Consider the following 7,583-nt stretch of genomic DNA (forward strand, 5'->3'; position numbering starts at 1 on the left):
ACCTGCACAGGCAAGGGAGTGGATCCACAGGCCAGGACACACAGACAGCCCGGGAACTGCCAAGAACACAGAGGTCCCATATCCCGGCGGAGAGAGAGGGAGAGGAGCTGTCACCGACCCCAGCCTGTTGGGAGGGAGAGATCACAGGGGACCGGACAGAGGGCGGGAAAAGGAAGAGTGAGACCCTTTCCCAAGGACTTACAGAAGAAATGGAAGTCCCAGAGCAGGTGCAGGCCCCATGGGGAAGGCTCCCCCAGACACCTGCGCTGCAGAAATGGAGCCAGGCCTGGGCTGCACAGCTCCTCCCGAGGCGACGACAGAACTCCTCCAGTGTCTCATGGAAAGCTACCCTATTTCTTCCTTCCCTTTTTTTTTTTTTTTTTTTTGAGACAGGGTCTTTGCTGCAGACTCAAATTCTCAGGCTCGAGCAATACTCCCTCCTCAGCCTCCCACGTAGCTGAAAGATGACAGGTGTGCACCACCACACCTAATTTTTTCTTCTTTTTTTGTAGACATGGAGTCTCGCAACATTGCCCAGGCTGGTCTCGAGCTCCAATGGCTGGCTCAAGCAATCCTCCGGCCTCAGTCGCCCAAACCTCTGGAATTACAGGCATCAGCCAACCTGCCTATTTCTACTGGAAAAATCCTCTTCCATGGAACCTTGTCCTGGGGAGAGGCCACCTCCCTCATTTGTCCCCAGCACAGGGGCCCCTTTATGTGACAGATACTAACACTTGCTCGGGAGATAGGATCTGCCAGGGAGCAGGGAGGCTTGTTCCCAGGAAACAGCCTTATTGAGCTGCAGCGGCTTTATCTTTAATGGATCATTTTACAGGACAATAGATGATGGAATTTGGTATCTTAAACCAGCAGTGTCAATGATTTCATATAATGACATTTTTATTGAGACACACAGGAGACCAACAGAGTCCTGGGAGCGTTGGCTCAGGGAAGATGGGGAGCCTCGGATGGGGAGAGCCACCCACAGGAATGCCAGACAAACAGGAGCCGCAGGTGGGAGGAGACACAGAGCTCTCAGCTCTCGCAGGGCCAGCCAGAAGACCTCATTCCTGGCACGGTGGCCGTGGGTGGCCCGCCCTGCTCTCCCAGGCCACGAGGTGTCACCACACTGGCCCTCAGGAACCTGGGCTGGGTCAGCACCCCAAGGAACCGTGCAAACTTCACACACCACCAGCCCACTTTAATTAGGAGCAGACTGCCCGAGGCAAGCTATGTCGTGCCTGCAATTAAAGGCCAGATTGGAGGCATCTGATCCCCAGCCCTGATTTATTTTAGGCCCACAAATTACTTTTATTATATGACAAGGCCAAAAATGCAAAGTCATGTGCGAGTTGTTTGCGATGTTTTTCCTGCATCCTTGCCAGGAAAGCTGTGGGAGTGCCCGTCACAGGGGAGGGCGTGTAGGGCAGGTGCCCAGCGGCAGGGTGGTGGCTGTCAGGTTTGGACACAGTGCCAGGGACACAGGGCCATTGGCACACAGCAACCTCCCTCAAGTGCCCGCTGTCAAACCGGCCTTAATTTCTGCTCATCAACAACCAGGAGACAGCCCCCACCATGCCCAGACCCACGGCCCTCCTCCAGCGTTACTTGACCTGGGTGGGGTCTTGTTGAGATGGAGTCTCACTCTGTCGCCAGGCTGGAGTGCAGTGGGGCAATCTTGGCTCACTGCAACCTCCACTTCCCAGGTTCAAGTGATTCTCTTGCCTCAGCCTCCCGAGTAGCTGGGACTACAGGTGCCCACCACCACGCCTGGCTAAGTTTTGTATTTATAGTAGAGACAGGGTTTCACCATGTTGGTCAGGCTGGTCTCAAACTCTGACCTCAGGTGATCCGCCCACCTTGGCCTCCCAAAGTGCTAGGATTACAGGCATGAGCCACCGTGCCCGGCCCATGGCTCCCTTTTGTCCAGAGCAGTGAGGGATCACCCAGCCAAGATAAGCACCCACATGAGCCCAGCCCCATGGGGCCTCGACACGGGCCCAAGGAGGTGCTGGACTGGTGGCAGCTCTGAGGCCCTGAAAGGCTGTAGGGAGGAGGCAGCAGAGAATTTGAGAAGCTGCTCTGGCACCAAGCTCTGCAGAAGGCCAGTTGGGCACCGGGGCCGATGCACCCATGGCAGAAGTGAGCCACGCGCAGGCGTCCCGGAGAGGCAGTGGGGCGTGAGGCCCTGGGGGGAGTCTGAGTCTCTGTGTGCAGAGCGTGGTCTGGACACCTGCAGGCTGTGGAGGCTCCCATCTATTAAAACGCTCTGATGCCTCTAGGCTTACATTTATTTCACCACCGGCGTCCACAGACACACAGCACCCACTGAACCTCGTGAGGAAATATGGTGACAGCCAGGCCCCGGTGACCCAGATGGCCCGGGGCATCCTAAATGGCACGCTTAATGATGGGACCAGCTTTGGAGAGCACGGGAGTGAAACTGTCTCACACACAGGCCGACGGCCATGGGAGTACACGCTTCTGTTCCTATGACCCAAGTCTCAGCCTGTGCCCATCACAGGCAGAGGCCGCAGGAGGATACCGGGTCCCTCCCTGGGCCTCGGGGACCGGGGCTGGGCTCTGGACCTCCGAGATGGTTTGGCTCACGCACAGGTTAAGTCTGCTCAGCGCGCAATCAGGTCAGGGAGAGCAGGCGACCCGAGCCCTCGCTCGGCAGGAGGCTGCTGAATGAGGGCCGTTAGCATCGCTGTCATGGGCCCATCCCGCGCCCGCCGTGTTTCATCGGAAGGCAGCCAGCGCTCCCGGCCCCTGCTGCTGGCGGGTGTGGCGGGGAGGAAGCCGTGCGCTGCCCAGTTTTTAAGCAAAGATAACGAAAACTCTCTCCTCCCGCAGATTTGCAGCCATCTCCCTTCTGGGGAGCCGAACCCCACCAGCAGCAGCCTTGCTGAAGGGAGAGAAATTTGCCATGGAAACTAGGCCCTGCACTCAGAACCCAAACCTCTGATGCCTGTGGAGACCGAGTGGGCGGGCGACTCCGGGTCAGGGCCAGCCTTACCGGCTGCGGTAGGAGGGACCCGTGGGCGCACACAGACCCCCACAGCCTGAATAAACTCCTCATCCAAACAGTGCCTGGCGGGATTATCTGAAGATGGGAATTCACGCCCAGTGATGACATTTCAAACAGAACTAACAGTTTCTTAAAGTGGTGGGCAGGGACAGGATGCCGGTGACTCGCCTGGCACGCCACAGCCTAGAAGCAGGCGCCGGGTTTGTTTGGCTCCTGCCTCCCTAAAGCAAAAATCCTGCAGCCTCACAAGCAACACGAGCCAGCGTGTGCACTGCCACTCCAACCCGAAGCGCCTACTTTGAACAAAAGACTCCAAAATGAAGGCCATCTGCTCCTGCCAGACCAAGCCAGCGGGTGAGTGAGGGGCCGCATTCAGGACTCAGCACACGACGTGGGGCAGGGGCTGGTCAGACAGTGTGAGGCTAAGGCGGCCCCTGCAAGGTCCAGAGCCAGCTCCAGCTCCCACCACACCCAGGCCCTGGCCCGACAGCCCGCTCCCACAACCACTCCATTCTCCTGGAACATGGCCAAGAGTAGTAGCTCCCCTACTTAGGAATCTTCTGTGCCCCCCTCATGCCCCTGCTCCTGAGCTGGTCATCCGTCCTCCCCTCACCAGGCTCCCCTCCTCCCTCAGTCCTCAGAGACCCTCGGTCTCCCTGCCTCCATCCCAAGGGCTCCTAGGCCTGGCACTGCTCTAGGGGTTAGGCGTGGGGTCTCTGGCTGCCCAGCCACACCAAAGGCCCTTCCCAATGGCTTCTGCTCCTGACGCAGCTCATGCTGGGCCCTGAGCAGGCATGAGCACTCTGTCAGGGCTTGAGCAGACCCATCTCTTCAACCTTGAGACCCTGTTGGCTGAGACCCTGCAGGGCACACATGGCAGGAAAGAGAAGGCTTACCCACCCTTTCCCAGCTGGACACGTGGTCAGACTACATTTCCCAGGCTCCCTTGATGCAAGGTGTGGCCACGTGATTGGGTGCTGGCCAATGAGGTGTGGGCAGAAGTGGTGGGCCCTGCCCTCAGACATGGCCCCTTAAGCAACCCATCAATCCCTCTTCCCTCACCTGCACAGCAGCACCCAGGGCGACCTTGGACACCACACACGCTGGCCTTGGTCCCTGCATCCCTGCACCATCTCCATCTCCCACAACAAACTGTCACCTTCAAGTTTGGCTAAGCAGGGCTTAATATGGTGACTCCATTAGAAATGGGTCCCTCCTCACCCAGACCTTCCTCACCCAGGCCACCCTCACCAACTGGGACACACCCTGTCCTTAAGGCAGCACAACGTCCTGGCACCTACTCCCAGGACCTGCCGCCCTCCTGATCCCACAGGGCAACGCTTCAAGGGCAGGTCAGACGTCTCCTAAATCTGTGCCTTGTCCAAACAAGGACGTGGAGCCGGGGCACAAGTCAAAGGGTTACTCCAGGCAAAGCTGCCGCACAAGGAACAGAACATGATAAACGCAGCCCCAGCCACAGTGATGGACAGCAAGGCTGACGATCAAAACGAATTTCTCACATGAGCAGCAGGTGAAGAGACGGTAGGTCTTTCGCAGAAGCCTTATGCTGGCAACGGTCCAAATGTCCATCCACGGCAGAATGGAGAAGTCGACTGAAGTCCAGCCATACAGTGGGGAATGCACAGCCGTGACAATGAGTGCGCGGCCACCACACACAGCCGGGTGAATCTTACACACAGACCACTGAGCAGAAAGGCGAGGAAATCAGCCCATTTGTAAGACCTTCCAATGCAGCCAACACACAGCTTCACTGCCCGGGCCACAGGCACACGCGGCCTGGCAAAGGGGAGAGGCAAGGGCGCCGCCAGCAGAGCCGGGAGGAAGCCGCCACCACAGCATGCAGAGGGGGCTGGGAAAAGGAGGCACAGGTGGGGGCTGTGTCCTGACATCGGGGTACACAGGGGACAGCCAGAGTCATTTGCTAACGCGTGCACACACACACGCGCGCATATATATATATCCAGTACTTACATACTTCATATCCATTTCTGTACCAAATCATGTTTCACAGCAAGAATGCCTACAAAAGGGAAGCCCTGGGACAGGCAGAGCTCTAGATACCCCAGGACTCCCTGCCCCAGGGCTCCCACACTCCTAGTGGGACACATGCCTCGTGCTGCTGCCGTGAGGGCCTCGAAGATGTGATAAAGGTCCCCATCATTTCTTAACCTTAAGAAAGGGAGGTGGCCGGGCACAGCGACACACGTCTGTAATCCCAGCACTTTGGGAGGCCGAGGCAGGCAGATTACCTGATGTCAGGAATTCCAGACCAGCCTGGCCAACATGGTGAAACCCCACCTCTCCTAAAAATATAAAAATCAGCCAAACGTGGCGGCGCGCACCTGTAATCTCAGCTACTCGCGAGGCTGAGGCAAGAGAATCACCTGAACCCGGGAGGTGGAGGTTGCGGTGAGCCGAGATCATACCACAGCACTCCAGCCTAGGCGACAGAGTGAGACTCCATCTCAAAACAAAAAAAAAAAAAAAAAAAAGGGAGATGATCCAGGTGGGCCCGACATTCAAAGACGACAGCATGGAAAGGGGGGAAAGTGCCACTCTGCAGTGGAGACACTGGACATCCACACCCAAGCCGGGGGACCAGGGCCAACACCAGCAGTGACGTCATGCTGACGGCTGCACCTTTGACCCTTGGTAGGATGTGATGGGAGGGTCCTTCACCCCTGTGGTCTTCCTCTGTAAAACCCATCACCCCAGTCTAACCACAAGAAAAACGTCAGACATGCTGATTAGGGGACATATGGATTAGGGAACGTTCTATAAACCCCCTGGCCAGCCCTCCTTCAACACGGTCCAGGGCATCAAACACACTGTCATAGCCCAGGGCCTTACGGAGACGGAACAACGTCACGTGGGACCCGAATGGGTTCAGGGGACAGAAAAGACAATGGGGGAAGACAGAGGAAATCTGGAGCATGGATCTTAGTTGATAGCGCAACAGTGTGGGCCCATCAATGACCACAAGTGTGCCACCCTGACAGAACATGCTCCTAACAGGGAGCCCGGTGGGGAGCTCTGTGCTTACTACCTTCCCACTTTTTCAGTAACTCGAAAACAGGTCTAATAAAGATCTATTTAAAGAGACAGAAAGGGGGAGAATACCTCACCAAAAAGTGGACGAAAAACACAAGCACAAGCCTGGGATGAGAATGAGAAGAGGGACCCGCCCGACACTGGCCTGCTGCGGGGCGCCCTCCCGGCCCCCACCACGGCCGCTGCCTGACACTCGCCTGCTGCGGGGTGCCCTCCCGGCCCCCATCATGGCCACTACCTCTGCTCACCAAGAAGCCAGTTTCCCAAATCCATGGGCAACGGTGCCTGCTGTCCAGACGCACAGCAGGGCAATTGACCATCTGAACACCGGGAAGTCCCCGACTCAGCAGCACGGCTTGTAGTGCGATTTTCACACAGCAAAAGGCGATATGAAAATTGCTCTGTCATCCCCGAACAAACACCGAGTGTCTCTGTATCTGTCCCTGCCAGCTCTCAGCAAGAGCCAGGAGCCAGCCTGCTGGGACAGATCCCACCGACGGGTATGGCCGGAGCCCCAGCCCTGGGTTTCCCGGTCACCCTGGCCCAGAGGTGGTGTTCTCCCAGTCCTTGGGGACACCATCACGAGACACAGCTGAGGGCCCTGCCTGTCCTGGGGGCACAATTGGGCTGTGATTGCTTAATAGGAGTGAGGTTGGTAGGAGGCTGATCAGGTCAGTGGGAGGGGCTGTGATTCCGGCACCTGTGCCCCACGCGCCAGGCGCACAGATGCAATCCCAGCCTAGCTGTGGACGCCCCAGTGTGAGGCTCAAAGGTCTTTGCAGCATCAGGAGTTAATTTTTTGAAAGCCAAAGCCAGCTTCTGGTGCTCAATTCACTCCTCAATCTTGATAAGCATGCCTGGGCTGATGGCGTCAGGCTGACAGAGTGGTGGTGACAAGAACAAGGCAGAGGGCTCGATGATGAGGGCCTGGGAGGGGAACAGGCCAGGGAAAACACAGCTGCCATCCATAGCTCCCATGTGCCAGCCCTCCTGGCCGTAGCCTGGAGCACTTATCCAAGCACAGCACCACACGCCACACTCCAGGCCGCATGGCTGCAATGCCCTGCTGGCAGCTCAGTTCCTGGCCTGGGTTCTTGCAGCTAAGTGTTACCCACTTAGTCCAGCTCTCAGTTGTCCAGCAGAATCCCAAGTCTCGTCTTCTGGGCATAGTCCCAGGGGGCCAGACTCCCTCCCAGACAACCTATGTGACCGGAGACCCTTGTTTCTCTAACACATGCACATGTGTACATACGTACATACACACACACACACACACACACACACACTTTCTTGCTCTCGCTCTCGGGGAATTGAGCATCATAGTTCACTGGATCTGAGCAGGTTCCAAGATATGGGACTTCCAGTTTTTTTTTTTTTTTTTTTTTTTTTTTGGGGCGGGGTTTCCCCTTCCCCCCCGGGTCGGGGGCTGTGGTGGGTCTCGGCGCCCCCGAAACCTCCCCCCCCCCCGGGCCCCGCCGCT

At 57.3% G+C, this 7,583-nt stretch overlaps 1 protein-coding gene across 8 annotated transcripts in view; it reads right to left on the reverse strand.

The window, feature by feature from the left end:
* The window catches only part of KDM4B (lysine demethylase 4B), a 193,569-nt gene that overhangs the window by 94,914 nt on the left and 91,072 nt on the right, over nucleotides 1–7,583 (reverse strand). The window lies entirely within an intron of this gene.

The sequence above is a fragment of the Piliocolobus tephrosceles genome, chromosome 21, assembly GCF_002776525.5.
Source record: "Piliocolobus tephrosceles isolate RC106 chromosome 21, ASM277652v3, whole genome shotgun sequence".
NCBI classification, from domain to species: Eukaryota; Metazoa; Chordata; class Mammalia; order Primates; family Cercopithecidae; genus Piliocolobus; species Piliocolobus tephrosceles.